Raw genomic sequence first — 18,422 nt, 5'->3', positions numbered from 1 at the left:
CAGCGAGCGGGGACAGCAGAGCCCGGCTGCGTTCACTGTTCAGCGATTAAATCCCGTGTGGGAAGTCATTTCTTTGGTTTCCTTTAGGAAACGCCTGCTGCGCTCTCCTTCCAAACCTTCCCTTCTGCAAAGGGCCTCAGTTCACCTTCATGAAGAGCACTAATTGCAGATTAATTTGGTGTGATGAGCATCTGCAAATGATACCCTTGGTGAGAAGTAGGTGGATTTTTTTCCCATTGCTGCAGCGTGCCTTAGCGATGGAGGCGTATCTCCTCAGTTCAGCCGAGCTGAGGAGGGAAGAGCCGGCTTGGGTGACCCTGTTTGTGCCTCTCCCCACTCTTGTGTGGCTTTGGCTCATCCACTCAAACAGCAAAGGCCAGATTCGGATCACTGGCTGGGTTCAGGTTTCCCAGGTGCCGGGGGCCCGATTTGCTGGAAGGGCTGCAGTTGGGAAAGGTGGTTTTCTCCGGAGGAGCGAGGTGAGCAAAGCTCACAGTTGGAGCTGTACAGACCATGAGCTCCTGCTCCCAGCATTGGGGTGGGGGCAGTTCAGCTCCTTGCTGCCCGGGTGGTGTGGGAGCTTGGTGTACCCCCCACGAGCAGCAATTCGTGCAACAGGGAACAGTCAAACTTTAAATCCCAGCTAAAGAAGGGATGGGCTGGGTTCATACCTCGCAGCAGGGGCAGGAGCTCCGGCTGATCTCCACGGGCAGCTGCAGCGGTGGAAAGCCGTCTGCTGGGAGGCTGAGTCAATGGGGAGCTGCTGCCCAACGGCCCCTTCCTTTAACCACTTGTGGCTTTCCTTAGGGAAAAGCTGCTGCCCAACGGCCAAGCACCGGGAGCCCAAGGGAAAGGTCCATGCTTCCCGCTTTGTGCCAGGCCAGCATCACCCCAGCGCTGCACATTTCCCATCCAGGCTGACAGCTTCCACTGAGCCTGACTGGCACCCTGACTCTTGCTCTGCTTCCGCTGGAAAGCTGGTCTCCCACCAAGGATGACCTTGTGGCCCAGGAGCCTGGGAAGCTGGATCCTGATGGCACTTGATTGATGGGATCTGAAGAGTTGTTCTCCCTCAATGTCAGTCAGCCCGCCTCTGCTGACTGCAAATGAAGGTACAAGAAATTGGACAGTAATCCATGCCAGATGGGAAGTGAAATGAAAATGCCTTCTGTCTGGAGCGTGCAGCCCGGGAGGGCAGCTTGGCCAGGGCAGTGCTGAGCATGCGGCTCCTGCACGCTCACAAACGCTCCCGCTTTCTCTTTCTGTTGCTCAATTATTGCACACAAAGATGATGGGAGATGCAGCTCCGTAGGAACCTGCCAGGCAAAGAAACCACTGGCCAAGAGCTGCCAGCTCCGAGTCCTGCCAGCTCCAAGCAGCTCTTGCAGAGAAGAAGAGAGATGCTGTTATGCCACCAGACAGAAAGGGGCAGAGATCTGAAGCACAATAGCTTTGCACTTCACAGCAAACGGTGCAGAGCGAGGTCACCTTTGTAGCAGTGAGCACCGCAGAGCTGCTCCGAGACTGCGCCGGAGCTGGCGGGCATCAGCACCATCCTGGGGGATGCCAGGGCAGCAGCAAGGCCTTTCTGTGTGTGCTATTGCAGCAGAGCCTTGAGAGGATGTAAACTGTTAGGATGACGGCTGGAGATGCTCCCTTGGAGCACGACGGCAAGGTGCCGTGCGCAGGGTTGAGCTGGAGATCCCAGTGCTCTGTGCTGGGGGAGGCACCAGCTCAGCTCCGCAGAAGTGAGGAGCAGCCTGCAGGTGTCCCCGGGAAGGACACGTCTCAAGCCTGTGCCAGCACAGGACAAAACAGTGACAAAGCTCCACCTGCTCACTATAAATAAAAGCCCTTGCAAGAGAGAACCAATTCCCTTTCCCTTTGGGACAGTGCCGACCGACAGTAATCCCATTATTTTTGGCAAATAACCCCTCTGGTCGTTTTTCGCTTGTCTGAGGAACCAGGCGTCTTGCTGTGTATCTATTTTGGGTTCCTTTTCTCATCAGATATCCAGCTCACCTGGCAATGAGGAGGATCAATGGCAAAGAGAGGAGGGAGGAAACTTTGGAGACAAAGTTGGATGCCAGCAGCCTGAGTTAATTGCCGATTGTTTGGAGCGGGATCGTTGGAGCCTGTGGCTCACTCCACATAATAACATCTCCCTCCTCAGACACCTTCATCTGGCACTTGCCATCTGTTCCCCCAACACTCTCCGCCTCGGCTAAGGTTTGCTGTAGGCGGTTTCTCCGTGCGGAGCCCCGGGAAGGGCAGTGCCCGCTGCCGCGGGGGAGGCGAGCCTGGCTGCGGGCAGGAGCGCGGAGGCAGGGCAGCGCAGGCGTTTTTGGGGGGTGGGTCTTGGTGATGCCTCGCACCCCAAGCAGAGCATCTCTGCAGATGCCAGAGGGGATGTGGCAGGGTGGGGGGCTTGTCCTCCTGAGCCCTGCTGTGGGCAAAGCTTTCCCAGCCGTGGTGGGTGTGCGGGCAGGCGCAGGCAGGGCCATGGCCAGGATGCCCGAGGACTCATTAACTAATTGATCCAGGCAGGGACTTGCAGGCTGTGAGGTCTCTGCAAAGTTTTTCTTCTCTGCCCACATCTGCTAGTGACCAGGCATTAGCGTCTCACCCCTGTTTCTGGCTAAACATTGGTGCTGCAGTCAGACCGTTTCCCCTTCTTTAGTCTGTTATTGTCCTAAAACCCAACTATTTCCTTTTGTTCGGAAGTAGAAATACTATTTTAAAGTAGAAATACTATTTTAAATACAGGACCACGGTGTTGCTTTTCCTGCTTCCCAAGATCTCCCTGCGCAGGCGATATTCTCATCGTGTTTGGAGGCTGAAATCATTCGCTATAGCCGTAATTTCCTTTTGACTCCAAAGATTACGGATGAATCTTTCCCTGCGGGTGTTCAATGGCACTGCTCTTCTGGCCATGCGTGCGGTCGCAGCGGCGTTGCGGGGTATTTCCTCTCCTGGCAGAGTGGGTCTAATCGATTCTGGGCTAATTCCTGGTGGCTAGACTGGAAGGAGGAGAGTGATCCCAGTCTGTGGTGTAAAGGGGGAGCCCTGCTCCTCATCCCACCACTCTGGCTCCGGGTGGGAGCCCCGGCACTGCTGTGCCCCAAGCTAGAGGGAGCAGTCACCACTGTCACCATCCCAGCGATGCTTTTAATCACCCAGTGTAGTAAAAGGGAATCAGTCGCGTTAAAGGGGAACCGTAAAGCTGCTTTGGAAACCACAGGGCCGTGCAGAATTGCTCAGCTGTGTTTGTTCAGAGCCCAGCCATTTTTGCAGTGCCATAAACCTCCCGGCACATGGGCTGAGGGGTGTAAATCCTGTGCTTACTCGTCTAGGCGCCAGCTAATGACAGGGCCATGGCGCAGAACGAGACGAGCTGACACGGGGACCGGGGTGCCGAGTTGCCGTGTCCTTGGTCTCGCACAGCTAGCCCGAGGAGATTTATTTTTTGCCGAGTAGACAACTCTGCGCTCCTGGGACACGACAGATGTTGCGGCTTCGCCATCCCTCCGACATGCATTGTAATGCAACTTGCTGAGCTTCTCAGGCTTCAGTGACTTTCCTCTTTGTCACCAGTCTCCAGATCGTGTCACTTCTTCTTGCTCCCGGTGCTGGGTCAAGGCAGGCATCGTGGCTCCTCATCTGCCCTGATGATGGTCATTGCTCACAGTGTCTTGCAATACCGGGATTTTGTAGGAGTAGTTGTTGTAAAGGAGCCGCTGCTGCAATAGGCTCTGATAGCTGGTCCATCCTCTTGGGGCCTGGGGTCCCTGACCATGCTGGGGGCACAGAGAGGCACCACTGGTCTCCTGCATGGGGCTGTCTCCATCACTCCCAGTTTGGTCTCACCAGGTCTCGGGGACCTGCACGGCGCCAGTGCATCACCTCAGCCTCGCAGCTCAGTGACCAGGGCAGGAATAGGGATTTTATGCTCCTGCTTTTCCCCTGCCACCTCCCCAAGGTCTGCAGCACAAGCCCTACTCGTGATGCAGGGGACGGGGCAGCATCCTCCACCCTGCTCATCCCATCCCACAGCTCCGTGGGGTGGGAACCGGAGCCATCTGCGGGAACCTGGGTGACAAATCGCCAGTAAAGTTGTTGTGGGGAGCGTGCACAGGCAGTAATGGAGTTGTAATGAATTAAGTGCTGTTAAAATTGAAGCAGGGCTACTGTAATGAATGTGCATGTGTTGTGAGGATTAGGACACAGGTGTGATGAATATTGTCTATCAGCTGTGATAAAAAGCCTATCATCTCAATACATATTTTCAAAAACTAATTTAAGGCTGAAAGAGATTATTAAAAATGAGGAGAGGAAATTGTCTGGGATATATTTAGAGTCCCTGGGTAGGTAAGATGAATTCCAGAAGTCAAAATACCGCCTGTGGGGTGAAAAGGATAGATGCGGATATTGTGGTGGCTCGTGATAAGAAGACAGGGCTGAGGCAATCCTTCTGCTGGAAGAGAGAGGCTGGGGAAGGAGAGTCCTTGTCTGGGGAGCTGTGTGCTGAGCCCCCCGCAGCGCCCAGGCCATCCCGGAGCCATCGACCGTTGCTGGGGGGAGTGGAGCACGGTGACCCTTCCTACCTGGGTGCATTTCCTGAGCCAGTGACCGTTTGCAGTGGGGACATGAGCTGCTGTAGTGTTGGTAAAGGGTCCGGGGGCTCCCCCAGGGGGAAAGAGCTTCTGCAGAGCAAGGTCTAAGACAGCCTTTGCCTGGAGCTGCCAAGGGAAGGAACCCCCAGCGCTGCGGGTAGTGGGTGGGCTCCGGTTCTGTCCCTCCCCGCGTCATTCCCGCTCGTTGAGAGGGCAAGTGCACGTGTACCCCGAGCTGCTGTGATGGTCAGGACCAGGGAGTGGGAGCGTCACGAGCCTGCAGCCCGCCGTGCTCCGGACATCTGGAAATCTGAGTTTTGATCTTGACTGTTCCCTCAGCCTTTCATTTAATCTCTCTGTGCTCTTCACGATGACAAGATCATTAGAAACCCAGTTCCTGTTGCAGAGCTCTTCCTCCTGAGCAGTGTGTAACCACGCGGACGATGCCTGCAAGACAAGAGGCTTAATTGTGTTCTGCCAGCATCCAGGGGATGTCAGCGAGTCAAATTTAAAGCCAGGCTGGGTGGGGGTGGGAAATGTGCCTCCATTACTCACCCAGCCTGAATGAGGTTTCGGTTTTATTATATCCCGAAATAGCCAGTGCCTGGGAGGTGCTGATTGAAGCCATTTGAAAACATGACAACATCCTCAGGACAATAGGTGTCTAATCTAATGAAGCCAGAATGCATTAGCTAAGAGCTGCGTAAAGCGAAGAAAATGCAATTAAAGCATTCCTGAGGACAGATGTCGACCTACGTAGGGGACACTGATATGAAGACGTCGGCAGAAGTCTAATGAAAATAAATGATCTGTTTGAAACATTCCTCAAATCAATAACAGAGACCAAGCTGCCACCGCTGCTCCCCCCCAGTCCTCTGCAGCTGCCACCTCGCTCCTTTGTCACCTGCATTTCGTCACATCCCGGCAGAGGCTGGGACAGGTTGAGCTCCTGGGAGGATGGTGGTACAGGGTGAGGACAGGGGTGACAGCAGCCGCCGGGACGAGCACATGGTGGTTACCAACACGGGGAGCAGCTTTGCTCGAGGCCTGTTGGCTTTGGTCAGGGGGCAGGAATTGGGTCAGGGGCTGGGGGATTGGCTGCTCCGACACCTGCCAGGGCTCAGGTCCCAGCTGGCAAATTTAAAGCTGGGCTGGGTGGCTCGGTGGGTCCCACCAGCACATCCCCGTGGGTGGTTACCCGGGCAGGGGCCCGTCGCACTCCTGCCGGCGCGGCACAGTGGCACGCGTTTTGTCTTTGCAGCCAGGAGAGTGTCACCGCCTCGTTACTCCCCAGTGATTACAGGGCTGTGTGTATGAATGAGGTAGCACCGTGATTAGTGCCTGTGCTAATCAGCATCACTGCCAGATCGGGGCTTTTCCCAGGCAAATGCCCTTTTCCAGGCTGGGAGACCGAAATCTTGCTGGGAGACTGAAATCTTCTGACAAGGCAGAATCCCTTCCCTCTTTGCAGAATTTTGTAAGTTTTTTGTCTCTAAATAACCACTTAAAATACCTCAGACTGCTGAATTTTAATCAGCTTTTTTCTTCCTAAAAGACTGAATCAGAGGAACACACAGAATCTTTCAGTGCAGTTAGACATTGATGCATAGGAACCAAATTTCAGGGATTTCATCATCAATAACCACGGCTCCTTGCTGTGTCTTGTATTTTAGCTTCTCAGGCTCTCTCTGACAGATTTCCTTTTATTCCCAGCTCCTCGCTGACACGGGAAGTCTGACAAAATTTTGATCTGAGCCCATACATCTTGCTATCTTCTTTCATCTCTTGCTGCTGGTTTAAAATTTGCGGAGCCACTGCAGCCCTACATCAGGGTGCACTCTTCCCTGCACCAGCGGTGGGTGTCAGCCCCGTTCCCTCGTCTGCCCGCTGGTTTTTCCATGGAGTGCCATGTGGGAAGAGTGGCGTGTGGCCAAGCCCCTGCACTTACCCACGATCAAGGATGTGTAAATGAGGGCTGTAATCTGGGGAAATGCATCTTCCTGTTGCAGTGTGACTGGTGTAAACAGCTGAATAATTCAAACCTCTAGGCCTATGTACTTCGTATAAAATAGAAAATCCTGTTGCACTTCCCCCAGGTGGGCTGCAGACCCTCCCCACAGCCCGGGGCTGCCCATCACCAGGCAGGGCCATCCCTGCCCTCGCCCCTCTAGATTCTGAGGAAGGGCTGGCTCCCAGGGCTGGCGAGGGGCACCTCTGGCTCCCCAGACTGGGCTGGTTCCCAGCACCAGGTGGTGTCTGCAGGAGTGGGGATGGGAAGGGCTATGTGCTTACACCTCTCATCCCACCATATGGCTCCCTGCCCACTCCCAGACACGCTCCTGCCACGGGGCACCTGGTGCACCCCCATCCCCAGCATCACTTGTTGGGGAGGGTGCGGCCACATTGTTGGTCCCCGTCATGGGGCCGGGGGAGCCCTCCCTGGGCAGGGGATGGAGCCTCCCCACTGGCAGCAGCCGCTGCCACCTCCGTGGGTGTTATGGTAAGTGGGAATGGAGGAAATGTTCCTTTTCCTCGATTGCTCAAAGCGGATTCTGTTTCACTCTCTCCCTCTCAAACTCTGCTATATTGGAGCTACATGAAGGATCTGGGTTTTCTGTTGTACAGCTGATGCATATTTGGATAGAAACACCTTCGTCTCTTTCTCTTTAGTCTCTTACCCGTGTTATAAATAGTAATTAAAAACACCCACTTCTGTAAATTGCCAGCAAAAGTAACTTGCATCAAATCACGATTCTTTGGCAAGAGTTTAAATTGACAGTGACAAGTTTATTTCAAGAAGAAAGTTTTATTTTTGGAAGTTTGATTCATTATGCCACATCACATTTTGATGCAGTGTGATGTGATACCTGACACATCGCATTTCCTCGCAAGTCAAAGCAGAGATTTATATATCGCTCCGCTCTGTGCTGCGAGACAGCGCGCCGGCTTCCGAGAGCCACCCTGCTCTGATTAGGCAAGACAATACTCTGCTAACAATCATTTTAACAGGCTCGGGGAAACTCTCATCCTTTTGTGGGCAAATGGTACAGTCATAATAGAGCTTTCTTATAAAATAATTGAAGCCAAGACCTGCCCAGCTGCAGGCACTGTGGGCCCTACTATGCACTTAATCATGATTAGGAAATCAAGGGTGTTGCAGAGCTGACTCCAACTGTCTTTCTGCCCAGCTCAGCACAACCAGCTGCCCCACTAAAAGACCCTTTTTCTGGGTGGGAACAAGCAAACGCACGGGGAAGAGACTTGCAGAGGCCGGCTGGGCTGGAGCATCCCCCTCGCAGCAGGAGTGTGGCAGCGTGCGATGGCACTGAGAGGTGAAAACCCCTTGGGTCGCACACACCTACGTGTGTGCAGGCAGCATGAGGATAAAACAGTTTCTTCAGGATTCCTGGTGATGAAATGGTGGCGAGGGAATGACTCCCTTGCTGTTCCTCACATGAACTGCTGTAATGAATTCTGCTTCTCCTGCGAAGCTGCATTATACCTTCACTTAATTTAGCTTTGCCCAGAAACAGCCAGAGTGGAAGCAGGCTGGGTCCCTGAGCCTGCTTTTCCCCAGAGACATACAGCATTGCCAATTTACATACTCTTACCCTGGGAGCTTGTATTTACAGCCACTACCTGCTGTTTATCCAGCTCACCAATTGCCAGCACCCCAGAGCACCTAAATCTCACAAAAAAGCATTTTCATTGCCCCATTCATCTCATTGTCTCCTGGCATTTAAATAGAGTTCACTTTCAAGTATTTAACAGCATAAAATCCCCATGGCTGAGGGCCATGCCTGGAGAAGTTACCCCGCCACCCCGTGCTCAGGACACCAGGAGCGCGTTGCTCCACTGCGTCTCGTCCCTGGCCCTGCAGCCGCAGGGTCTCTGTGAGTGGGCACGGGCTGCCCGAGCTCCCCAGCCCCAGGGCTGTGGCCAGACAGTCCCTGGGTGGCATGGGCAGCGGCGCTGGCAGCAGCTCTGGCAGCATCCCCGGCAGGGATGTGCCGGGTACCAGCTTCCCTGCAGGGTCCATCTGTCCATCAGACACGGCGATCGCACTGGGGCTGGGGGTTGGCATGTGGATCAGGCCAAGAGCTTTCGGTTTCCAAGCTGCATCGAGACGGGGTCCTTGGGATCATACTGAATGCTGAAATTGTTGTTGTCTGCCCAGAGAAGACAGCATCTGAGCAGGGTGGGGAGAGGCACTGCACGCCTTGGCACAGCCCGAAATGAGCTGCAGAAGGGAGCGGTGTGAGACAACTGCCTGCTTGATGCTGCCCAAGTGCATCGTGGCACTCACGGCATGGTGGGACATGGCCACTTGCAGGGAATGAATTAAGCCGAGCTACCTCAACTTTGCAGTGCGTTTATTCACTGCTAACAAGCACAGGCTGCAGCAGGACCCGCGTCTCTGCCCTGACTCCTCCTGGCTCCATGCTTTTTCTTTCAAAGGCAGAAGACCCGTTCCAGGTCCTCTGGGGTCTCCCTGCTGCCTCTGCCCACCCTGTGCCGCTGTGATGAGGTCAGCTCGCCTGCCACAGGCGTGAGGAGGGCGTAGCGTGATGCACAGCACCAGCACCTTTCCCTGCACAGCTGCGTTGGGCTGGTTTCGTGGCGTCCTTCCTCCCATGCGTGTTTGGCTCTTGACAGCTCACCCAGACCTTTGCTTCTTTTGTCAACAGAAGCCCCACCACTGCCCCATTGCTGGCCCACCGCCTCTGAGCACTCCATTAAGGATTCAGCAAACACAGATACAGTATTCCCCTGGGATAGCATCCTCGAGAGCAGGCTGCATTGAAGAGAAGGGAGTTACAAGAAAACCCTAAATTGCCCAGTTCTGAGTCCTTAACCAACTGTGTGAGGTTTCCCCAAAGTGCCTCTTTGTAACAGATGATCCAGGGCTCCAGCGGGGATAAGAAGCTGCTGCTTTATTTCAGCTCCATTATGGAATTTAAATACTGTGCAAGTTAATGGAGATGTTTATGGCTGTACATAAAGCGGCGAGCCGTGCTCCCGTGGCGCTGTGCAGAGAGCGAGACCAGCTCTCCGCACGCTGCGGGTGCCTGGGGGGGTTATCACAGCACGCAGAGGGGGTGCCTAGCCTCGCCATCCCTGCCTGGGGGTGTCCCTGCCCCTCTGGAAAGGGCTCGTGCTGCTCCCCAGAGCCGGGGGTGCTGCATGTGGGGCAGAGCAGGTGGGAGGACATCCCTGACCCCACTGCCGCGGGAGCTGCCATGCTGCTCAGCTCTGCTAAATGTTTGTGGGTAAATATTTCATCGGCCATTTGGAAAGTGGGGTTTGATGAACGCCCATGCTCGGCACCCCCCGCCCTGAGCCTGGTGCGGCTGCATTTCCAATGAATGCGCTTGCACTGCTGCTGCCAATTCCCAGGACCTCATGGAGTTTCCCTCACCTAAGGGCAGTTTTCGTAGGTGCGATACAGACCCCTGTATGCAGCCTTTGCATCGCTTCCATCGCCGGCTTTCGCAGCTCAGGGAGCCCCCCCCGGGGCTGCTGTCACGATGGGGAGGGGAGGTGCTGGCACGAGCAGCGGTCGCGGTGCCCTGTGTGGTCTCAGGATGCCAGCTGGTCACCCAGCCTGCGCCACCGCCCCAAGCACCGAGGACATCTGCTTCTCCTGAGAGGTGCCAAGGCCACTCGCCTGCTCCGGCAGCCCAGCAGCTCACTCTGAAAGGGTCTGTTTGCAGTGAGCTTTCTGAACAGTTGTGCACCACTCCTGGAACAGCTGATTCCTCAAAGTCTGGTCTGCTAATAAACCAGGACCTTTTAATTGCTTAGATCCTGTAAGTCATATGCCAACCTACAGAAAAAGGGGTGAGGGGGCAGGTGCCTAGGGAGAACACCTTACCAGAGCTCTGCTTTGTCAGAAACAGCAGAAACCCTCTAAACAACCTCCCATCCCTCTTCTTTCCCCTTTTGCCACCAGAGACCTGCCACCAGCTTGCAGCAAGCTGCTGCGAAAGGACACGTCCCAGCCAGCAGCGCCATTCCCATCACGGGTCTGTTTGGCTTCCAAACGCTGTGTAGACAAAGCTAAAAAGGCAGGGGCAGGGGGGCACAGCCCCTGTCACCCGTGGGCTCCTGCTGTCACATCTCCTGATGCAGCAGGTTGTTGGAATGCAGTGAAAGCCAGGCTGGAAAATGGCCCGCCGACACTCCCTGCCACGTGGCCGTGCGGCAGAACCTGTGCCAGGACGGTGGCTCAGGGACTGATCCAGACCCCCTGACTCAGTGCTGTTCCTCTGCTTTTCTTTGTGCCCCCTCGGTTGTGGCTGCTGCCCAGGAAAGCAGCCGCTGCACCCAGCGATAACAGCTTCTCTTTGTCTGATGCCGAAGGTGCTTGTCAGCCTCCGCAAGATAAAAAGGCCAAAGCCATTTATAATTGTGTAATTACCCAGCTCCTGCGCCTTCCTGGCACCTCTCACTGCTGGGCAGACTCGGTCGTCAGCAGGCAACCGTAGGTGCAGGGGCAGCTCAAGTCACCGGGCGAGCATCCATCCCTGCGCCACGGCACCGGCACCCGCCGCAAAGCCCAGCACCCTGAGCTCCTGCTGCATACGACCCCAGCACGGGATGAGGGGCAGGTCCCAGAATCCCCTAATCTGTGCTCGGTGACTGAAACCAAGCCCGCAGTCTTGGCTTTGGTGAGAAGTGTTGGGCTCAAGCAGGGAGGAAGGCACGAGCTGGTGCATGTCCTGAGTAGCTAACATCCCCAACAACTCTCTTATTCTCGCTTATCACACCTTCAGTGACAAAGTTAATCCATTCCCCTCAGCTTTTGCAGTTCACAAAGGAGCATGCAAGAGCTGGAATTGCTGCAGGATGCAGGCAGCCCCCCAGGAGACCCACCTACCCCCCACCCCGAGGTCAGGGCTAACACGCACTTAGCTCCAGGAAAGCCTGAGAGCTGTGGGATGCTCTCCCCTTAGGGTGCAGCCTCTGGTTTTCCCACGTTATGCCCCAGGCGCTCCCTCCGGAGCTGACAGCTGGCTGCGCTTCCCAGGATATCGCTCCAGCTGTGCACTGCCCGCAGCGCTGCTTTACATGCTCATCAGTCATCTTGCTGAGGAAAGGGCTGACGAGCCCCATGTGGGACATTAAGAGCATGGCTCCGAAAGCAGAAGGGCTGGACACCGTGTCCCTTGTTCTGCACGGTGGCTGGAAGGGGACCTGTCCTTCACAGCAAAGTCCTGGCGGGGAGGTGGGTGCTGGGGAGGGGCAGGAGGAGCTGCGGCGTTTTGGCTGTGCCCGTGTGTGCCAAGCTCTTCTTGTGCACTGAGACGGTGGGAGATTAATATCAGGAGGAAAGATGCATCCATCCCGGTGACACTTGAACTGACAGATCGCTGATTATGATGATAGATGGCACCATCTCTTCCTGATAATTAGCAGTCGTTCATATTTAAATGTTGCTCTTCCTCTAGAGCCAGGATCTTCTTAACATTCCCTGGGCATCACGCTCCTCCTGCCTGTCTCCTTCCCACGCTCGTCCCAGAGGCAGCATGGGGTGGACGGGGGACACGCACCAGCGAGGCCAGGCTTGTCTGACCCCACCACGCTGCTGTCACAGGAGCAGTGGCTCGTCCTGGCCTCGTCAGCCATCGCAGCAGAGACGGGGCCACGCAGCCTCTCTGCAGTACATGTCAAAGAGGGATGGGGAAGGTGATGGATTCCCTGACACTGCGTCCAGCTGTTCTCAAGACCACCGTGCAATAAATGCTCTGTTGAGAACATCCCCTCATATGAGGCAGCACCTGCCAAGTGCTGAGCCCTTCCCTGAGTGAGCGCTCCTGCATCTTGCATCTTGTGTCTCGCCCGTAACAGCTTATTGATCCCTCCTTTATCACCAGAGAGCAACGTCCTCCATTACATTGTGCTCTCCGTCAGCGTCGGGGGTGAGCTGGGGGCACGAGCCCGGACTGGGCACACTGGGGTGCAGGCCTGGCTGGTGGTGGGAAGCTCTCCAGGGTGCAGGAGATGACACTGGCATCGCTCAGTTGCGGGCCAGCCGTGCACGGCACGATAGCCATGCTGTTTGCTCTGATTTTCCAGACATTTTCCAGAGCTAGTTTTCTCCCTCAAAGACAGCTGTCAGAAGCTGGCAAGTCCATCACTGGATATACAAGACACAGTTGCACATCAGGCCGTAGTTTTCCCTGGATGAGGGCAGTAGAATTAGATGGAGAGAGGTTTTTCTGTGGTCCATTGTGCAGAAAATACTCACAGGCTGGTCAGCTCCGTTGGCATAGGATGGGGGAAGAAGGGAGCAGCAACTTCAATGTCAGCCCGTGCGACCCATCACGGCAACAGGGCAGCTGTAAAACTGAGAGCACTAAGTTATATGGACAAAGTTTCCAACTCAAACAGGACAGGGAGGCACTGACACTGCTCAGTGCAGCAGCTTGACCCAATAAGCCAGAAAATCTGCCTGCGTGGTAGGCAGCGAACTGCTCAAGGACGGACCCGCGGTGGGACAGCTGGGGAACTCCTGGGAAGGAGCCCCTGTTGTGCCATTAACTAACGCCAGCTCATTATCCAGGAGTGTAACAACTCATTGCTGGGCAATTACCTTCCTTAGTTTTATTTTTTTCACTCTTATAGAATCATAGAATTGTTCTGGCTGAAAAAGACCTTAAAGATCATCGAGTCCAACTGTTGACCCAGCACTGCCAAGTCTACCCTAAAGCATGTCCCTCAGCACTACATCAACTCATCTCTTCAATCCCTCCAGGGACGGTGACTCCACCACCTCCCTGGGCAGCCCATTCCAACACCTGACAGCCCTTTCTGGGAAGACCTAGGCTACTGGTCCCATACTGTGGCCATGGAGCCATGGCTGGTGCCTGCCCCGTGCCGACCGCCTTTGAGGCTGACCTTTCCCAGCTCTGGCGCTGCGAGCCGCTGCAGGCAGCCCATGGCAGACTTGTCTCCATATGACATGGTCTCAATTATTAATGGCTCGATTTACGAGGCACGTCGCAGACTTCCCCTGGCACCTTCCCAGGGGAGCCACTCCTGCCCACACACACAGAATCGCCCCTGCTCGTCAGCCCCGAGCGAGACCGATGCCCTAGCGTCACCCACATCCTTCCCTGCACCATCTCCTATTGTCAGTGCTGGGGGTAACCACCCCCCCGGCAGCACAGGGCACCCCAGCCCCCCATCACAGGCAGGAGGGGAGCTGTCCCCAGCCAAGGGGTCAAAAAAAGAGGGGCAAAACCATCACCTGCAGATCACAGGAGGCACGAGTGCAGCTAACTGGGCAAAAAAACACATCTGTTTTTGGCTGTGACTTGCAATCCACTATCCATAACCCACTTCAGAGCTCTAATTATTTCTTTATAGTGCCAATATAGCCCTGGCCAGGTTCCTAGTGAAGACTGGCTGAATTAATTGATCGACAGAAGGCAAATAGACTTCACCTATTTTAAGCACCCATTCAGTTCCTTTTTCCTAGCAGCTGCCACTGGTGTCAGCACAGCGAAACAAGGCTTTTGTGCATGTTCTTTGGCCTTAAGAAGCCCAAGAAACAGAGAAGAAACACGAACTAGTGAGAGGCTCACAACAAATTATTTCTAATATTATTGTTTGTGCAGCGTTTGCATTTAACATGCTGGCTATACACTGCTTCCATTTACTCAATTAAACAATTAATTACATGCCTTGAGCACAGTAACGCTGCGGTGTTTTCCCTCTGCTCGGCAGCGTCCCCACACTTCCACAGCACTGCTGATCGCACTTGTATTGACAGCTCCACACTGTGAGCACTTCCAAGGTGATCCGGTCCTCAGGGCAATGGGAGGGATTCTTGCCTGACTGAACAGCATCTGGCCTGATAGCCAACCCACGGATCTTTCTGTCCACGAAACATGCAAGCTACACTAGTTAAGTAAGGGTTTTTTTCCCTGCAACAAAGTGCCAGTATCAAGAAACCACCATCCTGAGTTCCACCTCTGCAGCAGGAGCAAAGGCTCATCTTAGCACACACGCTATTTAATAAAACAATGCATCATTTCACACCTCGCTGCTGCTAAAGCGATTCCTCACCCGACACCTGCGACCCTTGCTGAAGTGGTACTTTTCATCAGAACACCTGAAATGACCCACACAGACAAGCCAGGGCAGAATCAGGGGTTATTTTTACTTAGGTCTCCTTATTGCAATCTTCAAACATAGTTCAATAAATACAAAATTAACAAAAATGTCAATAGATCTTTCTTACCATTTATTACTATTATTAATAATTCTTCCAAACCAACAGTGATTCCCTGGAGATGTCTGACAATAGTCAACATGAAATGCACACAGTGTCCCTCATGAGATTATATTACATTTGTTTCAAGCTTATAAAAATATAGATTGACTTCTCAAGTATGTATTTACAGTATATAACACGTGGCTAATGAATATCAAAAAGCATCTGGAGATGAACCAACTTGACTCCAGTTTTGGTTTCACGCGAGGTGCAGGCGAGCGCGGCCATCGGTCCGCTTAGCTCTGCTCCTCTCAATGGTAACTGCCTGAACACCCAGCATCTAATCCTCTCATAACTGTACTTACTAGCTCCAGCAAAGCCTTCCTCTCCGAGGAGGCTGCGGAGAAGCGGAGTGAGCTTGGCCAGACCTGAGCCCCCACCAGCACCGATGCGGTCAGGGCTTCCCCACAGCCAAGGGGGGAGAAAGGAGCCTCGCACCGGTCAGAGGCTGGATGGGCAAAATTCCGAAATCCTTCTGAGGCATTCCCCTTGGTTGAGCAGCTTCAAAACATTGTTGCTAATTAATTTAATTATAAGGCATTGAATACTTCCCCAAAGAGAGGTGCTGAGAGGACGCAAGTTAATTTTAAAATCATAACAACAACCTATAGGTTAATCTGCTCATTTTATCATCTTCAGTGCTGATGAGGAGTTCAATTAAAAGTGTTTATTGCTGCAACAAGCCAGGCTAGAAAGCATACTCCCATTATGTGCTTTTCCTTCCCTTTCTTGAAGGAGGCCAGGAAATAAATACCTCTTGTTTCTGCTGAGCTGGAGCACGGTCCCATCCCCAGAACCATGCTACCTAACAGAAAAGCTTTCAGAAACACCAGACTAAGTCAGAAAAGTAATTAAACACTGAATTTCTTTTGGGAGCAGCTAGAGAGACTCTGACGAAGAAATGACACCTTCAATTCTGATTGTGCTAGAATGGAGTACGGGAGCCTAATTCAGTGGGGGAAACGCTACAGAATGATTGAAAGATGCTCCCACTTCCCCTTGGAGCACTCACCCGGAGCGAGCACCACACGATGACACAGGCAAATGAGACAGGAGGCCGTGGGGCTGCCAACCCCTGCTGCGGGAGGGCAGGGACCCCTGCCCGGCTTCCCAAGGACTGAGGGCTCCCCACAAGCCACCAGTCACTGCAGCCCAGAAGAACCTGCCATGACAACTCTAGATAAGCTGTGCTGAGCTTTCTCTCTCCAGCTGGGGCTGAGCTTTCTCTCTCCAGCAAGGCAGCGTTCCCAGGGATTAAGGAGCAGATCCCAGCAGCCATGGGCAGCACCCAGAGCCAGCCCCTCCTTGCATCCAGAGACAGGGTGTGTTCTGGAGGGTTCAAAAGGAAGGTGTCGCTCCATGCTCACGGCCAGGTCTGTTTCCCAGACTCTGAAGCACTCTGTCACCTCGTCACCAAGCCCTGCGTTTCCCCAGACCTCCTTGGAAGTGGAGCCAGCCCCTCCGGCAGTGACCTCCCAGCACAGCTCCCTGCATCCCCAGGAAGGAAGCTGCTGGAAATCCCAGAGGACGTGACGAATGCAGGGAGAGGGGGAGAGGATCTGGAATCAAATTGGTTCAACTCCTGGCCTGGAGAACTATAATATACTTTCTATACAGATAAAATGTAAACATAAAGAGCATACAAATTGCACTTGATCCTTGGGATCTGGCATTTCTACCAAATGAAGGTTTCAGTTCACCATTATTTTCTTCGGAGTGTAAAACAGCAGGATGGCGAGTGACCAACTGGACGGGACACGGGCCAAACAAATTATTTCTGTCAAAAAACCCAACCAAGCAACACGGGAATGTTGTTTAAACTGCATAGGTGGCAGGAAGGAGAGCGCTGGTTTACCCTGGAGAGCAGAAACTCCCTGGAGCGTGCCCAGCTCTCACCCGCTGCCGGGGCACCTCCATCTGCACCCACAGACCAACGGCATCTCCCATCACTGCTGGGCAAGGATTCCTGCCTCCAGCTCTGCGCTCACCTGTGCTGGCTCACACTCCCCTTTGGTTTTGCTCCCAGGGGCTAAAGCCTGCACGGTGGAAGGTGCCCTGCTCCGGGGCTGCGGGACACGGGAGCAGTGGGGAGTGCACGGTGCTCACCACAGCACTGCCTGGGAATGCCAGCGCGAGGCAGAAAAACTGATGAACCAGCATTAGCTGGCACCTTCTTGAGACCACTGGTTGGTGAAGTTCAGGCAGAGAGTTCTTATCTCTGACGCAATCAAGCTAAAATATCTGAAAAAAGTGAAATCTCGTCAGTCTTGAGTGCTCCTGGACCCAGCCACGGCTGAGCCAGAAGACCCCAAGGCTGGTGAAAAGGAAACCGCCAGGAATGAGGTTTTACTAAGCAGAAGTCGGATCCCTACGGTAACGCGTTCTGCAAAGGTCAGCGGGTCCAGGACAGCCACCAGCACCTATGGCCATGCCACTCTGCTTGACCCCGCGACTGGGAGAGAAGGAAGATGCGGGGGCAGGGAAGATCCTGGACCCACGAGAGTCTGCCTTAGGGCCCCTTCCCTCATTTTGATCCTCATCCTCTCGGAGCACCTAAAAGGAGGATCTGACTCAAACATCTTTCCAGCCACACTGTGAACGTGCCCCACAGCATTCATTCCCTCTGTAAATCTTTGCCTTTCATCATTAATAATTCACTAGCAATACGTACAGATGATAATAAAAGGCCTACAAAACTCTGTACAAGGCTGCAAAGACCCATTTAATTAACTAACTCCAAGGAAACTTGTATTATTAAGCAGATGCTATTTACGTCTTCCATCAGGGATCAGGCCTGCGTCAGTGGGAACTGCCAGCATGCAAGGCAGGCAGCACTGCATCGGCTGCAGCAAAAGAAAGTGCTGACATGCCCTGGATTGCCGGGATTGCGTGGCAGGATTTCAGGGTTCCCACAGATGCCACTGTCAGTTCTGCCCAAGCCCCAGCTGGGGTGCATGGTCCCTTCGGCACAGCCTTGCAGCCCCCTCCAACACCCAGACACAGGGTGCACCCCAGTGCAGAGGCTGTGGGTGCTGTGGGGCACGCTGGCACTGCAGCCCCTGGGCATGGACCTCTGCCCTGTGTTACCCTGCAGTGGAAAGCCGATGCCCTGGCATGGCGGAGCAGGACAGTCCAGGCAGGCTGCTGCTTCCCTTCCCTGCTCCCAGCTGGGTCCAGAACAGCTGGAGGAGGCAGAGAAGCACACTCACCATGGCTGAGGTGGCCCTTTCAGTAGCCAGAGGCACGCTGCCAGAGCGGGCGTGAGAAGCATCCACTCAAAGCGCACGGCCATGCCCGCTCTCTGAATCCAAACCAATTCCCAGGTTTTCATCCCATTTCTGGCTTAACTGGCAGGTTCCTTTCTGCCCCTGCAGGTTGAATTCATGCTGTTCATAAAACCTTTTCCCCTGCAAAAGCTTCCAGACCTAGAGAGGGAAGAAAGCTCATCCATCTATTGCTCGGAGGCAGAGGGGACACCTCCAGCTCGGCTGACAGCAGGGAGTCTCCAGGCTCCGGCATCAGCCCAT

Source organism: Eurypyga helias, unplaced genomic scaffold (assembly GCF_000690775.1).
Source record: "Eurypyga helias isolate BGI_N326 unplaced genomic scaffold, ASM69077v1 scaffold27852, whole genome shotgun sequence".
Taxonomy (NCBI): Eukaryota; Metazoa; Chordata; class Aves; order Eurypygiformes; family Eurypygidae; genus Eurypyga; species Eurypyga helias.
This window is presented reverse-complemented; position numbering follows the sequence as displayed.